The sequence below is a fragment of the Pteronotus mesoamericanus genome, unplaced genomic scaffold (assembly GCF_021234165.1).
Source record: "Pteronotus mesoamericanus isolate MK-2021 breed Mesoamerican mustached bat unplaced genomic scaffold, CSHL_Meso_final contig_164, whole genome shotgun sequence".
Classification (NCBI taxonomy): Eukaryota; Metazoa; Chordata; class Mammalia; order Chiroptera; family Mormoopidae; genus Pteronotus; species Pteronotus mesoamericanus.
In genome coordinates, this window is record NW_026555065.1 from 6,117,652 (window position 1) to 6,141,136 (window position 23,485).

The following is a 23,485-nucleotide window of genomic DNA, read 5'->3' on the forward strand; positions in this document are numbered from 1 at the left end:
AGGAAGAAAATATCTAGATCTCTCTTTTACTTATGGTAAGTATAAACTCAAAACAGAGTCAAATGAGCACTAAAAGAATATACAAATAAATAGTTTCATAATATAGTGATAGAAAAGGGATGTTATACATGGCATTATGACATTGTAACCTGAAACTATAAAGGACTGAGACATTTGACTGGCTACATTTTTTAAAATCTCAAATATATGAATGGAAAACACAAATTAAGAATAAAAACCAAAAACAAAACACTCATATTTTGGTCAAAAGATAAAATAAGGCACCAGGTAAAATATTTATACAAGAAACTTATAAAAGATTGCTATCCTTATGCAAAAATGTATTAAAAACCAATAAGGAAATGAATGCTCCCCCTCAAAATAGACAAAACAAATAAATAAACTTTCCATAAGAAAGTTGACTCAACTATACTAATAATGAACAAATACAACTTTAAAACATTGAGATCTTATTTATCACCTGTCAAACTGACATATTTACAAATGGACATATCTCATGATGGAGCCACTTAAGCAATTACGCCACTGTGTAAAATGGCATACTCTTTGATCCAGAAATCCTTTTTCTAAATAAGTTATTCAAAGTAGATTATTGTATAAGCAGAAAGATGATTATACAAAGCATTGCTTAGAATTATGAGAGGAAAAAGGTAAATGCCCTAAAAGTCCACAAATAGGAGACATAAATAAACTACACAGACACTGAAAATCCTGGAGGTCTAACTTTATTGTTATGAAAAGGCATCCATGATATCCTTCTGAGTGAATAAAAGAGGTAAGCAACCATGAGAAGCTGATTCCATTTGGGCGTGTGCACGTGTAGGTATGTGCATGTGTGCAAGCGCTTGTGTGCGTTTGTGAGTGTATATGTGTGAGCATGTGTGTGCACACACGTGTGCACACATGTGAGTGCTCGCTCACATTTGGCTGAGTGTGCGCGCACATGCGTGTGCATGCATGTCTGAGTGCATGTGCACACACATGTTTTCCTGAATGTGCTGAGAAATACCTAGAAGAATGTTTATCAAAATAGTTATTACCCCTGATTATCAGAATTTTAGAGAAGTTTTACTTTGTTTATACTGTTATAATTTTATGTAATGAACATGAATTGTTTTTCCAAAGAATAGGATTGAGCTATTTTTTAATCTCACGCTCAAATGTAAAGTGACAAACTGCATTGATGTCTACTTTCCTTCTCTGTCAGCTTTTCCCTTACTTTAGTGAAGTTTGTGTCCCACAGGTGCCCGTGGTGGACACTGCTTAGCGAGTTCCCACCCTGATCTCTGGGTCCCGTTCACTCCTCTGGGCCACTTTGTCACTGCTTTTGGGTTCCTGAGACACACCTCTATCCTTACTACAATTCTTTTCATTTAAGCTGGCGCAAGAGAATTGGTTACTTGTGGCCAAAAGAGCACCACGAATACAGTGCTGGTTTTTATTTTCCACTTTCTCAATCACTCCATTCCATCTGAAAACAGAACAATATATCCTGCAATCACATTAGTCAAGATTTACAGTGTCATGCACTGCTTATGACCGAGAGCTGAAGTAATCGAAGCAAGAAACTCAAAGCTAGTAGTATAACAAAGGCAAAAAACTACTTTAAAAGACAAGTTAATTCTTTTCTGACTCTTTAAGAGAACTGATAAAAAAAGTATTTGAATAGATTTTAAAAAGGGGGCATACTTGTCCAGGTGAGCCATTTCTATGGTTAAAATATTCTTAATCACTCCACAGATTTATTTTTATTGGGTAAGGTTTAGTAAGAAAAAGGTTTATTTTTCTATATGGACTATAAAATACAAAAAATGCATTCCCATATTGGGTCCATTATATTCCATTTATTTCCAGCAAACAAATTTATTCTTCTCATTGCCCTATTTTGAAAGGTTCAGAAGTTCCATGTAATGCATGAATCCTCATAATACCATAATTATAAACCTGGCTTAAAAGCCATAATCCCTTGTAGATGTACAAATCCCTCTATAGGTGTGTCGATGTCAAGTACAAATCTAGTTAATCCCCCTTTATCTCCCGAAGGCTTCCTCTCCCCCTCAAAATTGTTCTCAGTGGTAGACAAGGACAAGAACCACTATCTGATTTCAGAGAGGAGCACTCATGAGACGTAAGTATCTCCGTCTCCACAGCATAACTCAAGACACACCCACAGGCCACCCAGTGTCAACCACCAGCCTCTGTCCTGACCCCTCCTCAGTGCAAGGGAATCTTTCTAAATGGATGTATGGGGAGCCAGGCAAGTCCATATTGGAGGCTGAGATGTATTAGGATTCAGGAGACAAAACACTGCATTTAGGGGAGGCAATAACACAGTGGTTCCAAGTAAGGTGATTGATCATGGATCTGTCCCTCTTTGTACTTCAGTTTCCTCCTCTGTAATAATGCCCAGCAAAATGGATATGATGAGGATTAAAGGAGATAATGTACCTAAAGCAATGAGCAATGCTCAACAGCAAACAAGGTCTTGCTTGAGCTCCAGCTCAGTGAAAGAGGAGACGGAACAGCCCACTGTCTGTTGCCAACAGAACCCTGGGGCAGAATATGACTCTATGTAGAACAGTTTACTACTTAAAATGCTTATTTTAAACATGGATAAGACCTTCCAATTCAATAGAGGCTTCTTCTAAAGGTGCCAGAAGTTTATTCAAAGGAATCTTGCCTTAAGTTAAAGCAGTCTTCTCCAGATCATCATAGAATAAATCATTGGCAGAGCCCACGCTGCACCTTTTCTGGAGCATTTTGAGAGACATAGGAAAATGTGTCTCTTGAAATACTCCAAAAAGCACCAAAAGCTACTGGCTAAAATGCCTGTCACCAACAGCAGGACATTAGGGCAGGACTTCACTACTTTTGCATCCCAGGCCACCTCCTACTTGCTTGGGAAGATCAAGCACACTTCTCAGAGTCCTAGGCCACTCACCACCAGAACAGAGATGGTAACACTTCACTATTTCAGATGTGGACATGAAATGAGAGAGTACAGGGACAGTTCTTAGCTTGGTGCCTACAGCCCAGTAAGTGTCCAGTAAATGGTACATCTCTATCAATCTTGATCTTAACAAGTACTAAAGAAACAAAACACACATATTAAATAATGTGATTAAGACCATACAAGGTACTTCTTCACAGTGAGGGTGTTATGGACTCTTGTTTGCCACGTTTCACAGGAAGGTGGGGCCAAATGGAAGGGGGCCTGAGGCAGCAAAGGGGTCTCAAGCGATCTACAGGACGCACATGGCTGAAATCGCACTATGTGGTACATATCCAGAGCAACCAAGAAAACACATTTGTCCTAAGATTTCTTCAAAAGGCAGAGAGGAGCAATGTCGCATTCAAGTTTTGCCCTAACACCATCTGCACAAGCATAAAAATCAGAAGATGGGCCCGGCTGGCATCGTCTCAAGGGATTTCAATGCCCAAACTTAACAACAGTGGGCTTTTTGTGCGTGTTTTTTAAAAGATTTTATTTATTTACTTATTTTTAGAGGAGAAAAGAGAGGGAGAAAAAGAGGAAGAGAAACATCAATGTGTGGTTGCTTCTCGCATTCCCCCTACTGGGGGACCTGGCCTGCAACCCAGACATGTGCCCTGACTGGAAATTGAACCGGGGACCCTTTGATTCTCAGGCTGGCACTAAATCCACTGAGCCACAGCAGCTAGAGCAACAACAAAACCAGGTAAAGCAGCAAAAATCCACTAAGTTTAGCTAAAAATAAGCCAAGATACCACTCTTAGCTTCAAGTTATCATTATACTCATTGCTCAAAGTCATCAAATCCAAGAAGGGAAAGAAGTGAACCAGCTAGTTCTTCAGTAGCCCTAAAAGAGATGGAAAGAACCAAAGAGAGAAAAGATGAGAAATTTTAAAAACAAAATTCTCCCAACTTTCTCCAACTTCTACCATTTGCCAAGGATTTGTCTTATTGATTTTCTCTGAAACCTTGAGAACTTTTTCATTGAAAGTTCAGCTGAACGATTAGAGTCCAGCTCTGCTAGACCAGAAGATACCCGATTCCAAGGGGAAATGTCCAATTCTCTTTTCATAGCTTCCCTTTCCTGATTTTCTAGTTAGAGGCTGGGTGTTAGGGACTGGGGCCAAAGGAAACCGAACAAAGCACAAGTCTGAAGCATCAATGCCTAAGGCCTTTGGAGATGAGAAAAATATGCTACCTTCCCCTTTGCAGGACAAAGAGAAAACCTCTGGAAACCCCTCTGTAGTCCTCTAAAGACAGCAGCCCAGCAAACTAGGAAGTACATAGTGTTTCATGCACAAAAGATTCTTGGTGTAAACATGAGAAATGTTGATTCAAACAAAATTAAGGAGTTTCTCTAATGCAGAACATTTTAGACACTTTAGTATGATAATGCAGATAATGAATAAATGGTTCCAGCATTATTTGTACGGATTCCTTCAGTCTTGTGGTCTGTGTCTTGTGACAAGCGCCCCACACGGCACTTTGAAAAAATAATGTTATAATCAGTTCTTTTATGCAAGTGACTGTTGAAGGCTCACTTTGCCCCACTACACTCGCAATTACGTAACTAAGCACAACACCCCTAAGAGATCAGTTATTGGTACAAACAATATTAATGCAAAGGAGTGTGAAACACTGGTTACTAGAAGGGCAAGAAAAGTGCTATAATTATGTCACTTTACTTCACTCAGTCTTTATATGATTTTCACAGCTGAAAAAACAGATGCCATTAACTCCTCATTGTTCTATACCTTCATTTTCTCTCAAAAATTTTAACACAGTTACATTAAAACTCAGTTAGTAAGGTGGGCAACTAGAATATAAGCTTCAGGAGAAGAGGGGATTCTACTTAGTATAGGAATATACCCCAGCCCTTGAAAAAAGGGTACAAGAATCCTCCACAAATATTTGGCTATATGAATAGTGGAATCAATAAACAAGCTTATGTGAATGTATCATCTCATTTTATAAACTGGCCAAAATATATATTTTACTCTTTTATATTTTAAGTTGCCTTTGAAATGCTCACTCTAAAGCAATTCATTTTTTTTCTCAAAAAGTTTTTTCATTCCCACCATAATCTCCCACCCTTTGCAACTCCCCCCGCATCCCATATACACATACAAAGGTATTTTTTCTTATGACTTTTGGATCAGAAGGAAATTTGTGTCTCTAGACCAAGTACCGTACTCAGTATATTATTACAGCCAATTATTTTCAATAAAAGCCAAATTAACTAACATTCAAAAGACTAGGAATTTCAATTAATCAGAGCTATGCAGAGATTCTCCTTTGGGAGAAGGAAGAAGAAACACATTTATCTTCTAGAAAGAAACTATACAAATAAGCTTTTATCGCCAATTTGTTGAAAAAAGCAACTGGGCATAAACTATAGATATCAAGAATAATCTATATCATTAATTTCAATATTGTGAACATGATGTTTAAATAACCCTGAGATGTTGCAACATCTTCAAATGGAAAAATTAAAAAAAAATGTTTTTGTTAAACTCAATTTGTTATGACAAAATCTGACAATATATTTCAGAAAAATTTTTAACAGTTTAAGTTTTTTTAAGGTACGGGGATGAGAAGTGTATGGAAATACTGCTCTAATTTTACTCTGGTCATTCAGAAAAGTCAGTAGATTCTTCCCCACCCCCATGTCTCCTACAAAGCAGGTAGTAGCCAGGGTGTTCCTATTTGCAGTCCCCAACTTTTGGTTTGGCTAATATTGCCATCTAATGCATCCCTGCCCAGTCCCAGCTGCTTGCCAGAATAAACAGATTAGGAGAGTCATTTGAGCTGTAGCCTCAATAGACCACAGGTCATTCCAGGGCCTGCTACCTCACCTCCCCACTGACCTGCCCTAGCAGCCTGGGCTCCAGCACCACTGAGTCAGCACTCCCCCTTGAACCCTACACCCTCTGAGCTGCTTCCCCTACAGTGGCCTTTGGCCTCCAGTCTTCCATGCCTAAAATGTGCCCTCCCCCGCAGCCCCTATTCATCTGGCTGCCCACCAAGCTCTACTTACTCCAGGGAGACTTCATTGGCCAGACTTTTATATCTGCATCTTCCATATTATGTTGAAACGATCTGTTTAAGTGTCTATATTCCCCACTAGACTGTGAGCTCCTAGAGGGCAAAAACTGTGGCTTCCCCCATAGTTCTAGTCTCAGTTGAGATCACAGTTCCTAATGCACATTAAGTGAATAAATCAATGATTAACAAATGTAACTTATGTAATAACTCCATGACACTAGGGATGGGAGTAGGGGGCTTCAAGAAGCTGGGGTACAGCAGCAGGGTCAGGATGGGGTTGTATGTTGTGTGTACACACATATACACACACTGAAGAGAAGGTGCTACCCCACTCTATGGTTATCTTCCCTAGAATTTGAAGGTCTAGGCCCCAGCTGAAGTCCCCCTTCCTCGCTTGGTCCCAGGACTGACCAATTACTCATTTCATCAACCACAAATCTTGTGTCTTTGAATAAGCTTCTCTCTTTTTTGGTCTGTTGTCAATTACAAAAGCACACCAATGCATATTTGTGTCTTCTTTCCCTTCCCAACAAGTAAACAAAGGCTTTATGAGATATAACGATTAGAGAATGAGACAAAAAAGATGCCTCTCAATAAGCTATTCCCCCATCCCTAAACCCTAAAGCACATCTGTCTACTGTTCTCACTCACTTGGTCCAATTTAGACCCTGCGGGAGAGCACGGAGTCACTTAAAGTACTGACAATAGGACCTGAGGCTCACAGATAGGCGAGTGTTTTCATCGCCTAACTGAATATTTCTCTCAGGAAGGTCAGGTGAAAAGCTGCAATAAAGAGAGCAACAATATACATCCATACAGTATATTATTATTTTACTGTAAAAAGAAATGAGCTTTCAAGCCCTGAAAAGAACTTAAATGCACATTACTAAGGGAAAGAAGCTAATATGAAAAGGCTACATACTGTATGATTTCCACCATATGACATTCTTCAAAAGGCAAAACTATGGAGACGGCCAGTGGTTGCCAGAGGTTAAGGAAGGAGGGATAAACAGGATAAGTGCAGAAGATTTTCAGGACAGTGGAACTATTCTGCATAATCCTACCATGGTGGATGCATGTCATTATACCTTTATCCAAACCCATGTAATGTACAACACCAACCGTGAACTAAAATGTAAACTAAGGTGGGGTGATAACGATGTGTCAACGTAGGTTCACGAATTAGAACAAATGTACCACTGTGGTATGGGATGTGGACAGCAGGGAGGCTGTGCATGTTTGGAGAATGGGTTTATGGGAGCTGTTTGTACTTCCTGCCCCATTTTGCTGTGAATCTAAAACTGCTCTAAAAATAAAATCTACTAAAACATAAATAAATAAAAAGTTGTGTTTTTGGTTTTTTTTTTAAAAAAAAGCACACAAGCAAGAAGAAAAGGGTGTGGTACAGCTCTGGAGATGCCTTCTAAGCACCGAAGCCAGAGAACTTCTCATGGGGCTCTGTCCACTGCAGGGCAGAGCCTGAGGAGAAGCTTAGAGTAAGACAAGGTGGGCTTGGCTCTGGGAAGCAGCAACGGAGGATCTGGGGTTCTCCTGGCTAGCAGGTCATCACTTGCATATATCAGAGTTGTCAGGTTGAAGGGGGGCTGTTCCTGCAGAGGTCCAACCTGCTAGAACAACACTGAGAAGTTATATATTCTTCACTTTTAGTCTCACTGCCACTTCAACCTTGAATTTGAGGGCTACTCCTCTATATAGTAGCACCTGGAGAAGTGCTTCTATAGTGGAAAAAAAAAAAAAAAACTATCCAGCTGAAGGACATGAGGAGAGAATATGACTTCCTCAAGGCACTTTCTGACCAATGGGAAACTCATCAACTGCACTGGAAATCCCAGAACTGCAGCCAGGACAGGGAGGGGCATCCTGCTTTGGGGACATGCTAACCCACCATAAATATGCATAATGGCTCTTTCCTCCAGCCCCCAAAGCCTGCCTGAGTGCTGTGAGCCAACATATGACCGTATAAAAACAATGGGAAGAGACAATCAAAGAGCACCCTGAAATTTTATCAGCCTCTGGGCAACCTAAAATAGATATCACAAAGAACACAGGGTTATTTGGCAAGATGGTTTGGCTCATCAAGAACAAATTAGCTACTCAGATATATATAATGTGGAAATCAGGGACTCATTTTTTTTTTTTATAATTAACAACCTGTCATCACTTGACTCTGATTAGCAGCTACTGTATCCCTCAAAGTTCACCTTTCAAAAGCGATTTTCCTGCCCTAATATCTCTTACTGTGTGCAATCTTGTCTTTGTAAATTGCCACCTGATATGTTTTCCAAAAGACTTATTCCTCCTTCTCTTTCCTCATCCAGCTGAAGGTTTGGGTACATTTCATTCAAAACCAAATCCCCCCTACCCACAACCAACAGTCCTTTTGTCACCGAAGCCTCCTCCTCCTCCTCTCAGAACATTTTGCAAAGTAATCCTCCTTAGCCATATGTCTCCTTCCTGCCCTTGATCTGTCATTCCAAGTCCCCCCTTTTCCAAACAGCCCTCCTTCCCCTGTGGTTCCCCCTTCTCTTGTCATTCTCTGAATGTTCATGGGTCTTGTAGATTTCTCTGCAGATTTTGGTGATTCATTACATCGTGTTGTATTCCTCCTAATACTGGTTCCGCAGAGCTCTATGACAATGACAGATGAGGTATCTCAAGTGCCCAGCACAGAGCCTACTGCTGGGCCACCCAAGGCCAGTAGCATCCTGGTTCTCTTACACTCCTGCCAAGTGGATGTGGTCAATGGGGGTCCTCTGAGCCTCACTTCACTCCAGAAAAGGCTGGACAACCTCCCTAATAGGCATAAGGCCTGGGGTAAAATATGTCTGCAACATATATCGACTTTTTGCTCTTCCCAGTTTCTTATCTTTTGGCTTTCTAACTAGAATAAAATCTCTGTGAGAGCAAGATGGGACTTGGCTTTCCTGTATTCCTTCCAGGCATTTTCACAGTACGAAAAATCCAAGAGATGGGCTTAAAATAATGTTTTCTAGTTAATGGCCAAATTGTCTTCAGGGAAAGAGTTTCACAATCTTTCTTTACAACTTCATACACCAAATAAATGCTTAAGACGTTCTATTAAAAAGTTCAAATATGGCCCTGGCTGGTGTGGCTCAATGGACTGAATGTCAGCCTGTGAACAAAGAGTCACTGGTGATGCCCAGTCAGGGCACATGCCTGGGGTGTGGGCCAGGTCCCCAGTAGAGGGCGCGTGAGAGACAACCTCACTTTGATGTTTCCTTCCCTCTCTTTCTCCCTCCCTTCCCCTATCTCTAGAGATAAGCAAATTAAATTTTAAAAATAAAAATAAAATTAAAAATTCAAATATAGAGAAAATATAGAGAACATTATAATGAATGAGGCTTAAAGTACTCATTCAAACTTCAACAATGATCAACTCATAACCAGTCTTACTTCATCCAGACCTCCCTCTTACCACTTCTTCTCCAGCCCCCCAGGTACTATTTTGAAGCAAATATCAATTATGATACCATTTCAATATAAGTATTTTATAAAGCTAGTATTTTTAATCAGAAAATGTATAATAAAGCTGTTTTCACTGAGTAAAAATAAAACTCTATGCCTATCAAATAAAGTTACAACCATCTCCATCTCTCGGTTCGCTACTGCACACAGTAGAACACAAGTGACCCATGGCGAACTCGGCAGGCCTGAGCTGTGATTCCCGGCAGCACGGGAGCCGGCTGGGTAACTGCAAGCAGGACACTGCACACCCAAACCCCAGACCCCTGCGCCCAAGCAGGACACCAGAACCTGGAGGCTCTGACGCCCCCGGCTGGTCTGCCTGGGCACAAAGAGAACTTTCTACTTCCCCGTTATATATGTATGTCATTCACTCTACCACCGGCTTCACTACCCAGAGTAACTTTGCCTCTACTTGCTCTTTGTCAAAAACAGAATGAATAAATATATATCCAAATAGCAAAGTTTTCTCCGGGAACAAGTTTCCTCCATATTATTCTTGTATTAAAAAGAAAAAAATCAGTCCACCTATGCAGCTGGCCAAAGGCCTCAGGGGAGACGATGACTTCTCAAGAGGGTCTGCCACTGTCCTCGCTAAGGTAACTGAGAAATCATGTACAATTGTTTTGGACCAAGTCATAATTGAAATAATACTGGTATTTGGGTAATTGTTCAAATTATCTACCTCACCGTGGACTTTGATTCTCTACATCTGTGCTACCCAATATTAAAGCTACTAGCCATGTGTGACTAGTGAGCCCTTGAAATGTGACTAATCCAAAATGAGATATGCAATGAATGTCAAGTCCACGGATTTCAAGGCTTTGTACAAAAATAACGTAAAATACCTCATTACTAACTTTTTAATTTTGAAATGTTAATATTTTGGATGTACTGGGTTAAAACTATACTTAAATGAATTTTACCTTTTTGAAACGTAGCTACTAGAGAATTTAAAATTATATGTGCCTAGTGTTATAATTCTAGTACAATGCTTCTCTGGATTCTAATTCCTTTTCACAGCAACATATGTGTTTCATGTCAACCCATCATAACTAACGAGTTATTTGAGAACAACCCTAAAGCTAAAATTCATTTAGACTTCTCTTTTTGAGCTATTTTGTATACTCCCCCTAACAGTTCCTGGCAATTCCATTAAGATTTAAATATTTAATTTCAGTGTTCCAGTAAGACAATCGCAGCTACCTTGAGCATAAAACATCACATAAGCACCAGACAGACCCCTTCAGACTAAGAGTCAAAACATGTAACTGCTGTGTTATTTAAAAAGCAATTCCCAATCCCTATTTTTAATCTCACAATCAGAATATAATAACATTTCTTCTGGCTGATACAACCTTAGGGGTTAGAATTTCACTCTATGCAGCTGAGAAAATATTCAAACCCACATTTCTGCTATAAGACAAGGGGGAGCTGGACATTTTCCATTAACCAGGAGGAGAGCCATTCACCTGCCCTCTGTTGGTTTCCAGTGGTTGAAGTAATGAACATCTGATAAACTGAGGATTAAACAGCACCTTTTTTTTGAAAAGGAACATCAAATAAACATTAAACCTGACCTCTGAGGGTTAGTGGACTTTAGGGTACTTTCCAGCTGTGTTTTCCTAATGGTCAGCTAGGATCAGAATAAGAGGAAATAACTTAGTTAAAAAAAAAAGTGACTCCATGAAAATTGATGAAGTAACCCCCTTATCATCTAGCCCCGTACTACCCGAAAGGGTGCTCTGCCCATGGCCAGCTCATGATTGGCCTGCAATAATACAAGCACAGAAACTGCGAGTAAACATTTGGAAATTTTTAAGTAATTGGACAAAGTTATTTATGTAGATTAAATCAAATAAAAACATTCTTATATTTTGTATGGGTTTTTTTTCAGATATTTCATTTTTATTGAATTTCACTACAGTAATGTTAGCCCAAAACAGGTGAGAAACCAAATAACTAGTCCTTCCTTCCAGAAACCCTACCCCAGACCAAATCACCACAACCCTCAATTTTCTGGTGATCTCGTTCCATATTTGTAGAAATTGGGGGCAGAGAGAGAAACGGAACTGCATCTCTACGTTTTTATAAACAAACAAACAAACAAACACAAACCACTTGGGAAAGGGTAGTAAAACAGAACTATTTCCATGACATAGCTAAGATTAGAATATACAGCACCACAATATTTTTATATCTACAACTACAGTGCCATGTATCTTCAAGTACTGAAAACCATGGGTATTAAATGACATTGTGATATAATACAGTGTTGATGGGTCCTGGTTTCAGAAATATTCAAATATATACAAACTAAACTTCGTATGTGGAATGATTACATGTCAACTAAGCAAAAATGTCACGTGTTAATTATACACACACACAAATTAAATAACGTTGCTTTTTAAAAGCCTTCCATCAAGTTTAGGTTAAAAGCTAAAACTTTCTAGGTGAATAAGGAATGCACTAGTAAGCACCAACCATGAAGAAAGTATTCGGAGGGACAGAAAAATGAAGAGGCCTGAAGAATCCAGAGTTCAGATGGGAAGATAAACAGTCTCCAAAATACGAAGGAGTGGAGAGTTGAGCAGCTTAAGGGTCAAACGACTCACATGACAGTCACTTCAGTTACATCCAGTTTCAAACCTCCTTTCTTAAAGCTACGCCAGCCAATGAATGGGCTCCTAAGAAAGCTAATAACATTCCTCGTGCCCTTGATCAAAGGTTAAGGGTCTGGGTTCAGAGCCAGGTAGCTGCATTCCCACCCAGTGTTTAGCAGTAATCAGCTGATTCTAAGCCCAGGAAGCTACTTCCCGTCTAAGCCTGTATCCTCATTTGGTAAAAGGGTTAATAACACATTCCTCCAGGCTATGCAGAGAGCTGGTTGTGTTGTAACAAGACTGGAGAAATGAGCAAGTTGTAGACTGAAGGGAAGGAGAATTTCTGGAGAAAGGAGGGCTTGGGGAGATTTTTCCATCCATTAGGTCTTCCCTCAGACTGACCATTGGCAGGGAGAGGAGGGAAGCCGGGAAGGCGGCTCCTCTGTTTTCCATGTGAGATGGGAGGAGAGGTCTCTATGAAAGTGGGTTCCGAGAACAGGGTGGAATAAGGGGACTTAAAGTGAGGTGACTCTATATGCTTCCCAGAGGAACCTGAGCATGTGTGGACCAGGGGCCCCTAAAAGGATGTCCCATGGGAAGAGGACTGAGCCAAGGTGATGGCTCACAATGCATGTGGTCACCAGTCCCTAAATGGAGACACCGAAAGGAGGCCATGCAGCTTTCATTCTTGAGGGCCCAGGTGAAGGGTACCGGGGAGCTCGGGTCCCTCAGACGAGGCCACGTAAAGAAAACAGTGAAAGCCAGGCAGCCTAAGAAAGTGGAAGGACACGGAAAGTTTCGACTGGGAAGTTTCAATTGGGAGGTCAAAGAGCAGCTAAGGGGGGTGCAACAGAAAATGTCAAGAAGGGCACAATTTCTGGGGAAACCACACCTCGCTCAGGGTGCGGTATGAAAACTGGAAGGCAAGGCCTTAACAGAGAAGCAAACATCAATTTGGGGGCTGTGTTGTTAATGGGTTCACCAGCAGGGGCGCTGCAGCTGCCAGCTGTGAACAGAGAGCCTGGGGAGTGCATCAGCCCCTCAGTGAAGCCAGGCATTGGCCAGGAGAGGCAAGGAGGGGCGTGGCGGCAGGAGGTGATGGACTTGCAGGGAGGGCAATTGCAGGGTGGTGGTGGAGACTCAGGGGCCCACAGATCCCCCCTGAAGACCCCTAGGAATGTGGGAGAGGAAGTAGCTACACAGCAAGTCTGGCCAGGGCAAAGGAGGCCAAGGAAAGGCAGGAGCCATGAAAGGATTCTGGAACGAAAGTGCTGGGAAGCAGTATTCTGGACTCAGTTTTGTCACTGATAGAACTTTTAACCACTAGGTACCACATTTTCATGTATTTTCAGACTTCTGGCTGGTACCACACATACTGGTATAGAAAAATTTGGCAAAGAGTAGGTTAAAAAGACATCATTTAAGGGAGGAAGAATAAAAGGCAGATAGCAGCCCACCTAAAAGCTGGCGCTGACAGATAATTCAAGGCACCTGCCAGTTGAGTATTTCCCTTGAGAAAAGAACTGCATTCCTTATCAAGCCAGAGAACCTGGAAGGAAGAATATAACTTATAGAACTAGAAGAAAAGCAGGTACCTATTGCATTCCTATCAGGTGTCAGGTACTAGGTGCTCCACATATCAACATGTTAGATACAAGGAGAATGAAAGATGGTCTCCAGTGTCTGTCCTGCCCCTCAGCATCGGAATAACCAGAGGGGTTTGCAGTCCACTCAGAGACCTAAGAGACACATCAACCAACTGCAATATCCAACTGCTATGGATATTTAGTATCAAAGCAGATTTAGATGTAATACCGGTTCATTTATTTTTAGGGATGCTAATAATTATGTTTTAAAAAAGAGCCCTAGTCTTTTAGAGTTGCGTACTGAAAAATATATAGATAAAATGTGATGTTGAAGATTTATTTCAAAATAATCGCATGGAGAAGGAGGGGTTCTTGATGAAACAAAATGGGTCACATATCAGTAATCATTGAAGCTGTGTGTTGGGTATGTATGTGGTACTCACAACTGTTCTTTCTACTTCAGCAGATGTTTGCAATTTCCAATTAAAAACCAAAAAGAAAAATGCGGGGGGGCAACATGAAGGTAACACACAATGTTTTTATACTAATTGTGGTAAAATGATGACATTACGGCAAAAAAATCAAAAGTGTGAAACTGTTTAAATGATGAACATGCTTAAGGCTTTAAAAGGCAGACCAGCAGCTCCATGGAGATAAAGCCTTTTAAGTATTCTAAAGAAGCACGATGAGCTGGCTGCAGGTCCATGCAGTCACGCTTGAGAAAGTCCAAGAACTACATCTACCCAGTGTGTCACCGTGACATCGAAGGTCAGCACCGTCAATGACGTGAAGCAAGTTTGATTGATTCACAGGCGAGATAGGCAATAGATTGCTGTCATGCTTTGCTGCCCAGTTGAGGGATCAAGTAACAGAAAGGTGCCAGGTGTCAGGCTCATCTCTCAAGCACCCTAAGTGTGACTGGCATCCCCCTTTTAAAACCACGAGAGGAATGGCAATAAGCCAGGGAAGACACATAGCTAGTACCTGCTCTGAAAATTAATAGCCAATAATGTTGATTTGATAATCATCAACTTCCCTCGCTTTGGTGAGACCACACCTGAGTGAAAAAGTGAATCCCAAGGAGTAAGAGTCAAGGTTAAAAGACCAACCACCACTGCTACACATACCCACACCACAACTCTCCCACCCCCATCACCAGACTCAGACGGGCTTATGAACTACCACTCGGGGAAGGATTTGTTTAAGCCAGCGATCCTCAGCCATGGGTGATGTTGTCCACCAGGAGACATTTGGTCTTATTTGGAGACATTTTTGGTTGTCACAACTGGCGTCTGATGGTTAGAGGCCACGGGGTGCTGCTCAACATCCTCCAATGGACAGGACAGCCCAAAGAACTACCTGGCCTCAATGTCAATAGGCTAAAGTGAAATCGAGATGCTCTTGCTTAAGCAAGTCAAATTAAGTGCAAAGGGAATATTCAGACTTGTTCAGAGAAGGAGAAAAGGAGACAGGGAGAAAGGGGGTAACAGGAGACAGAGGGAGAAATGACACTGTCTTTTAAAAGTCCTATTTGTATATTTCTACCAATATTCTTTAAGCAGATATGGTGTTTGATGCCACACCCTCTGGTGTAGTTCCTATATTGTCCACTAACACGAAAGGGACCAGGCACTTGAAAGGCTGTAACTGCCGAAACCAATATTTGCTTTTTACCAACGGCCATGTTTACCCAAGATTGTTCTGCTCTTGGTGAACTAGAAACCAACTGGCTGTTGACACACTTGGAATAGAGCCAAGAAATTGTCTGGCACCGTTTCCCATGGATGGTGAAGGGAGAATGCGGTCCAAGACGACCAATCTCTAAAAACCACGTAAGCTTCTGGATGGAACCACTTTGGAACCACTATAAAAACAAGTTCTTCTCCTGTTAAGACTTTCAGCAGCACTGAACAGCCTGGAGAAGAGGAAAGAGAGAACAGTGGCTTGAGGAAAAGCACTAGGAGGACATAGGTAGGAAGAAGGAAGAGAGAGCAATTACCTTAAAAAATTTCAACAGTGTTTTGACTTCAAGAAAGCAGAAAGGAAAACAAACTCACAAGTAATAATTGCTTCAGTGACTGTAGTTTTAAAGCCAGTTATTAACCCTGAAATATAACCCACAACTGACCTCCACAATGACCAATAATAGCTTCTCATTTGAATCCTACTGTTTACATTCACATTTGTGGAGTGTTTATATGATACTGCTAACTGAAATCCAGCGGCACTATCACATTTCTCTCCTGCGCCACAGAGCTTCTGTTTTTCACAGCCATTCTCCTTCACCACAAAAGTTCAGCTGTAGCTATAATTACCTACCACCATGTTCACCTGCTTACATAAGATGCAAAGATTTCTGACCGTGGGCTCTACCAACCTCACATGTGACTCCAAATGCTATCGTTTCAAGAATGTCTGAGTACCAAAGCGTGTCTGACGCAGTACACTAATGTCCTGGCAATCCTGGGCACCCGATGTTTGGGCTAATGGCCTGCCTCTGCTGGGACCTTTCTCAACCTCTTATCTTCTGGGTTTAACGCCTCAGACCCTTTCTAGAAGAGCAGGCCAGAGATGTTTGCTTCAAGTGTTAATGACTTTAGGGTACAAAGGGCAGTGTCAGGGCAGACCCTTTGGTCCTTCCATGAAGGGTTGAATAGTGCCCCCGTACCCTCAAAAAGATAGGCTCAAAATGTGACCTGATTTGGAAAAAGCGTCATTGCATATTTACACCTGGCTATTGAGGATAGTGAAATGAGATCATCCTGGATAATACGGTTGGACTCTAAATTCAATGAGAAGTATCCTTATAAGAGCCAGAAGAGAAGACCATATGAATATAGAGGTATATATTTGGAGTAAAGTAACCACAGGCAAGGAATGCTGGGAGCCACCAGAAGTCAGAAGAGATCAGGAAGGAGTCCCCCTAGAGCCTTCAGAGGGAGCGCGGCTCTGCTAATACCCTGATTTGGAGTGAGAAAATATGTTTGTTACAAATGAAGGGTAGCAAAATTTGTTACTTTGGTATGATGATGATTTTGAGCTGTAGCCAAATGAAAACAGCAAATAAAGGAGAGGCTTTCTCTGGATTTCCCTTATCTGCCTAAAGATAAATCCTCCAAAAGGAAGTCAATCGTATAATTCACCTCCACAGGAGTGTTATCAACCAGGGAAGACTGACTCATCTCAGGGGGAGCCTAGAGATCAATACCACACTCAGACAAACTTTTTCATAAATGATCATATTTCCCTCATCTCTTCTTCAAAGGGACCATTCATTTTCCCTAAAAATTACTCTCCCACTTCCCTTTTCTCAATTAAGATGATACTTAAGCCAGAATTCTAAAACTACCTCTTGGGGTACTCATTTTTGCTGCACTCTCTCCCATGTATACATGAGATATACATGTTAATAAACTTCTGCTTTTTTCTTGTTAATATTTTATTACAGAGTCTCAGATGAGAACTCAAAAGGGTAGGGGGAACATTGTTTTTCCTCCCCGACAAAAGCCACCCAGTTTGGGTAAATTGTTAAGGCAGCTCTAGGAAACTGCTACATGGTCTAACACTGGGCCTGTCAGGCCTCAGCACCTGCGCCCCGCCAGGTCCGAGGTCACCTGGTTTTCCTTCAGGTGAAGAGGTCAGGAGCATGAGGGTGGGAGATGTGTCTCCAGCCCTGAAAGAACAGGCCAAGGATGTTCTCCGAGGGATGAGCTCTGGGGTACGATCAAGAAAGTGATTCTGTCTGCCACAGGGCAGAGCACCACGCATAAAAACCACCTTTCCCAAGTGGCCTTTGAGAAAAAACAACTCAGCACTTAGGGGGCCCTCTGATAAGTGACTGTCATCCTCAGCCAACCTGGCTGACATTTACTCAGCACTTCCCAGGGGCCACACTGTGCTTTCAACAACATAAAGAGTTTTGATTTCATCATTCTCTGCCTTTTCTTTAAATCACTGCTTCCTATATATGCATGCCTAAAAATACCCTGCAGTGTTACCCCTAACAGGAGATTGCCACTGCATGCCTCCTTGGGAAAATAAAGCATGGAGAGCTTCAGCAGTTTGCCTCAGGTCACCTGGCCAGTTGGACAAGCCAGAACCATGACTCAGAGCTGAGTCCAGGGCCCACGTCTTCAACCTCATGCCCACACTCTACTCGGACTCACCTGGGACGTTTAGGTCTGTCCCCTTCTCTCCAGGTGCTCCCTACCAGCGGGCCCTGCCTTGGGCCCACGGCAGCAAGGACCCCGTTCCTTGCCCATACCTCAGTCACTGCCCAGCCCTTTTCCCCACTTTGTGGAGTTTAACGATAATTAGGTACATAAAAATGCTAATATCCTGGACCAGGGGTTCAGAGGACTCAGTTCAAAAGGGGATAGCGACATGTACACAAACAGTTACATCTAAGGACTGCAGGGAATAAGAGAAGAGGGAATTCTAGAGGCCATAAACCAAATGCTTCCTCCAGGGTTAACAGTCCCCTGTAAAGGCAAGCATCTCTGTTGAAACAAGGTCCTGTCATTCTTTCTCAAATGCTACTGCCCTAGGGGAGGCATTTTTAAAATTTTTATGTGGCTAACCAGTCTAACTCCAGCCTCCTCCTGCTCTAACCTACCCTCCCCTGCCATTCCAGGAGTCTGCTGGGCAAAGGGTTAGAAACCTTTCCAGTCAGTGCTCTCTTTTAGGGAAGTACTTTGACAGTATGTTTCAAACATCTTTAAATGTCTCTTCCCTTGAACAAAAACTAATCACAATGAAGGGTCTATCATCAGGAAATCATTAGATGCAGAAGTGCTTTCATATAGAAGGATGATAAATGTTCATTCTTTATGCTAACCAGGAACTTGGACAAAACTGAGGATGCAAAAGAAGGGGCTGGTTAAGTTTATTATTTCATGCTCTTGGTTATTAGAAGGCCAGAAAAATGCTATTTATGACAACTTGAAAAACTACTTATTCTATAATAAATGAAAAAAACAACAGGAAAAAACTGTACTTCTAGCATGATTACAACTCAAGAAATAAACTGGGGGTGGGGGAGGACCCAAGATGGCAGAGGAAGAAGTGGAAGCTGCACTAACTCCTCAGCCAAACTGGAATTACAACTAAATTGCAGAGGACTCACCCTGAATAGCCGACTGAAGACTAGCTGGAGAGAAGCCTTATAACGACAGAGAGAAAAAACCAATTCACCACAATGTGACTGGTACTCAGTGCAGAGAAGACACAAGAGGGACTGTCAGCTGTGCTCCCACAGGTGGCAGCTGAAATGCCAGAGGGATATTTCAGTGGCTGGGGGGTTCGCCCTGTGAAGTGTGGGTTCTGTGTAAATCCTAAGCTGGGCTCCCCAGCCTATAGCACCAGAAATGGAAAAGCAACCTAAAAAACATCCAGCTGTGAAAAGCAGCGGGGTTTCTGTCTGCAAAGGAGAGACATGTGGAGACACAGAGAGCCTCTAAAGGGCTAACACAAATTCCATTTGCAGCCACTTACCCTGGGCTCCAGCAGAGGGAGGGCAGAGCAGACTAGAGACGCATGAGAAGGGTCTGGGGCTGGTGGCTCTGGGAAGAGAACTGAAGGAATAGCTGCCAGGACCGCTGTGCTCAGTCATTCTCCACAGTGCAGAGGCCGTCTTTCTCAGGTAGAGCACTCCCCTCAAAGTGGCATCAGTCTGAGGGGAAGCAATAGCCCTGCCTTCATAAATTACTCTGTCCCACCCTGTGATGCTTAAGTCAGGTTGCTGGTTACAGCCTGAGGCTATATCCCAGCTCAGTTTAAAAACTAAGGCTGAAAATACAAAGCAGCAGCCAAAATGGAAGACAAACAGAAAGACCCCAAATGAAAGAACAAGAGAATCTGTCAGAAGAACTAGATGAAGAGGAGGCAAGCAACCTACCAGATAGAGAGTTTAGAGTAATGATTATAAGGATACGCAACAGTATGAAAAAAAAAATAGAAACCATAAAAAAAGGACCAGTCAGAAACAAATAACGCAGTATCTGAAAAAATAATACACTGAAAGGAATAAGCAATAAGTTAGATGGTACAGAGAATCAAATCAGTGATTTGGAAAACAAGATAGGAAAAAGAACACCCAAGCAGAGCAGAAAAAAGGAAAAAAAAAATTTTTAAATGAGGAGAGCTTAAGAAAACTTTGTGACAACATGAAGCTTAACAGTATCTGCATCATGAGAATACCCGAAGGAGAAGAGAGTGAATAAGGGATCAAGAACGTATTTGAAGAAATAATGACTGAAAACTTCCCTAATCTCATGAAAGAAAAAGACACACAAACCCAGGAAGCTCAGAGAGTCCCAAGCAAGTTGGACCCAAAGAGGCCTACACCAAGACACATCATAATTAAAATGGCAAGGCTTAAAGATAAGGAGAGAACCCTAAAAGCCATAAGAGAAAAGCAGGTTGTTACCTACAAGGGAACACCAATTAGACTGTCATCTGATTTATCAACAGAAACATTTCAAGCCAGAAGGGAGTGGTGTGAAATATTCAAGGTGATGAAAAGCAAGGATCAAAAACCAAGGCTACTTTACCCAGCAAGGCTATCATTTAAAATCAAAGGAAAAATAAGGAGCTTCCCAGACAAGAAGAAGTTAAAGGAGTTTGTTAACACCAAACCAGTACAGCAACACATGTTAAAGGGCTTGTTTTAAGAAAAAGGGAAAAACAGGAGGGAAAAATGTAGGAAAATAGTCTAACAGTCAAATGGCACTAGACACATATATTATCAATAATTGCCTTAAATGTTAATGGCCTAAATGCTCCAACCAAAAGACATAAGGTAGCTGAATGGATAAGAAAACAATACCCATATATATGTTGCCTCCAAGAGACTCACCTCAGATTGAAAAGTACACACTAAAAGTAAAGAGATGAAAAAAGATATTTCATGTAAATGGAAAGAAAAAAAAAGAGCTGGGGCAGCAATACATATATCCAACAAAATAGACTTTAAAACCAAAGCTACAATAAGAGACAAAGAAGGACAATACAAAATGATAAAGGGAACAATCCAACAAGATGACATAACCCTAGTAAACATTTACACACCCAACATAGGAGCACCTTAATATGTGAAGCAAATCTTAACGGAAATAAAGGGAGAGTCGACAGAAATACGGTCATAGTCAGGGATTTTAACACCCCATTGACTTCAATGGATAGATGTTCCAGACAGATAATCAAGAAGGAGACAGGAGCTTTAAACAACACACTACAAATGGATTTAATTGATATCTTCAGAGCATTTCACCCCAAAGCTGCAGAATATACACACTTTTCAAATGCCCATGGAAGATTTTCTAGGATAGACCACATGTTAGGACACAAAACAAGTCTCAATGAATTTACAGAGACTGAAATCATATCAAGCATCTTCTCTAACCACAGTGCTATGAAACTAGAAATCAATCACAAGAACAATGAAAAACACACGAAGATATGGAAGCTAAATAACATGTTATTAAACAACGAATGGGTCAACAACTAAGGAAATCAAGGAAGAAATCAAAAGATATCTTGAAACAAATGAAAATGAAAAGGCAACAATAAAAAAATCTGTGGGGCACAGGGAAAGTAGTCCTAAAAGGGATATTCACAGCATTACAGGCCTATCTCAAAAAACAAGAAAAAAGCTCAAATAAACAATCTAACTTTACACTTAAAGGAATTGGGAAAAGAACAACAAACGAAGTCCAAAGTGAGTAGAAGGAAGGAAATTATAAAGATCAGAGGAGAAATAAACAAAATAAGAGTCTAAAAAATGATACAAAAGATCAATAAATCCAAGAGCTGGTTCTTTGAAAAGATAAACAAGATTGACAAACCTTTAACCGGACTTATCAAGAAAAAAGAGAAAGGACCCAAATAATTAAAATCAGAAATAGAAGAGGAGAAATAGCAACTGACACCAAAGAAATACAAAGGACTGTAAGAAAATATTATGAACAACTCTATGCCAACAAACTGGACAACCTGGATGAAATGGTTAAATTCCTGGAAGCATACAATATTCCAAAACTAAATCAGGAAGAATCAGAGAATCTGAATAGACAGATTACACCTAGTGAAATTGAAGCAGTAATCAAAAAATTCTCAACGAACGAAAGCCCGGGACCAGATGGCTTCACAGGTAAATTTAACCAAACATTCCAAGAGGAACTAACACCTCTCCTTCTCAAATTATTTCAAAAAACTCAAGAGGAGGAAAGGCTCCCAAGCTCCTTTTACATGGTCAGCATTATCCTAATTTGAAAGCCAGATAAAGATACTACAAAAATAGAAAATTATAGGTCAATATCTCTGATGACTATAGACACGGAAATCCTCAACAAAATATTAGCAAACCAAATACAGCAATGTATCAAAAAGATCATATGCCATTATCCAGTGGGATTTATTCCTGGAATGCAAGGTTGGTACAACATTCATAAATCAATAAATGTGATTCACCACATAAACAAAATGAAGGATAAAAATCACACGATCATATAAATAGATACAGAAAAAGCATTTTGTAAAATCCAGCACCATTTATGGTCAAAACTCTCAGCAAAGTGGGAATAGAGGGAATATACCTAAACATAATAAAGGCCGTGTATGACAAACCCACCGCCAGCATCATACTCAATGAGCAAAAACTACAAGTGTTCCTGTTAAGATCAGGAACAGGACAGGGATGTCTGCTTTCACCTCTCTTATTCAACATAGTACTAGAGGTCATAGCCACAGCAATTGGACAAGTAGAAGAAATAAAAGGCATCCAAATTGGAAAGGAAAAAGTAAAACTGTCTTTATTTGCAGATGACATGACACTGTACACAGAGAACCCCAAAAATTCCACCAAGAAACTACTGGAACTGATAAATGAATTCAGCAAAGTAGCTGGATACAAAATCAATATCCAGAAATCAGTTGCATTTTCATATGCCAATAACAAACTAACAAAAAGAGAAATTAAGAAAATAATCCCATTCACACTTGTTTCAAAAAGAATGAAATACCTAGGAATAAACCTAACCAAAGATGTAAAAGACCTGTACTCAGAAAATTATATAAGACACTGAAGAATTAAAGAAGATACAAATAATTGGAAGCACATACAGTGCTCATGGATAGGAGGAATTAACATTATTAAAATGCCCATACTATCCAAAGCAATGTATAGATTCAATGCAATTCTTATCAAGATTCCAATGAAGTTTTTCACAGAACTAGAATAGTTCAAAAATTTATATGTAACCCCAAAAGGCCTGGTATAGTGACAGCAATGCTAAGAAAGAAGAAGAAAGTTGGAGGAATCACGTTACCTAACATGAAACTATACTACATTGCCACTTATCAAAACAGCATGGTACTGGCATAAAAAAAGACACACAGATCAATGCAATAGAATAGAAAGCCCAGAAATAAACCCACACCTTTATTGTCAATTAATATTCAACAGAAGAAGCAAGTACATACAATGGGCTAAAGATAGTGTACTCAATAAATGGTGTAGGGAAAATTGGATGCATACATGCAGAAACATGAAAACTAGACCACCTTCTTACACCACACAAGAATAAACTCAAAATGAATTAAAGACTTAAATATTAGACCCGAAACCATAAAAATCTTAGAAGAAAACATTGGCAGAAAAATCTCAGACATTGCTGGTAGCAATATTTTTTTCTGATACATCCCCCCAGACATAGGAAACAAAAGAAAAAATTAAA

The 23,485-nt window shown here is 40.7% G+C and overlaps 1 protein-coding gene across 1 annotated transcript in view; it reads right to left on the bottom strand.

The window, feature by feature from the left end:
* TLN2 (talin 2) overlaps positions 1–23,485 on the bottom strand; it is a 401,255-nt gene that overhangs the window by 234,308 nt on the left and 143,462 nt on the right. The gene's annotated exons all lie outside the window — the stretch shown is intronic.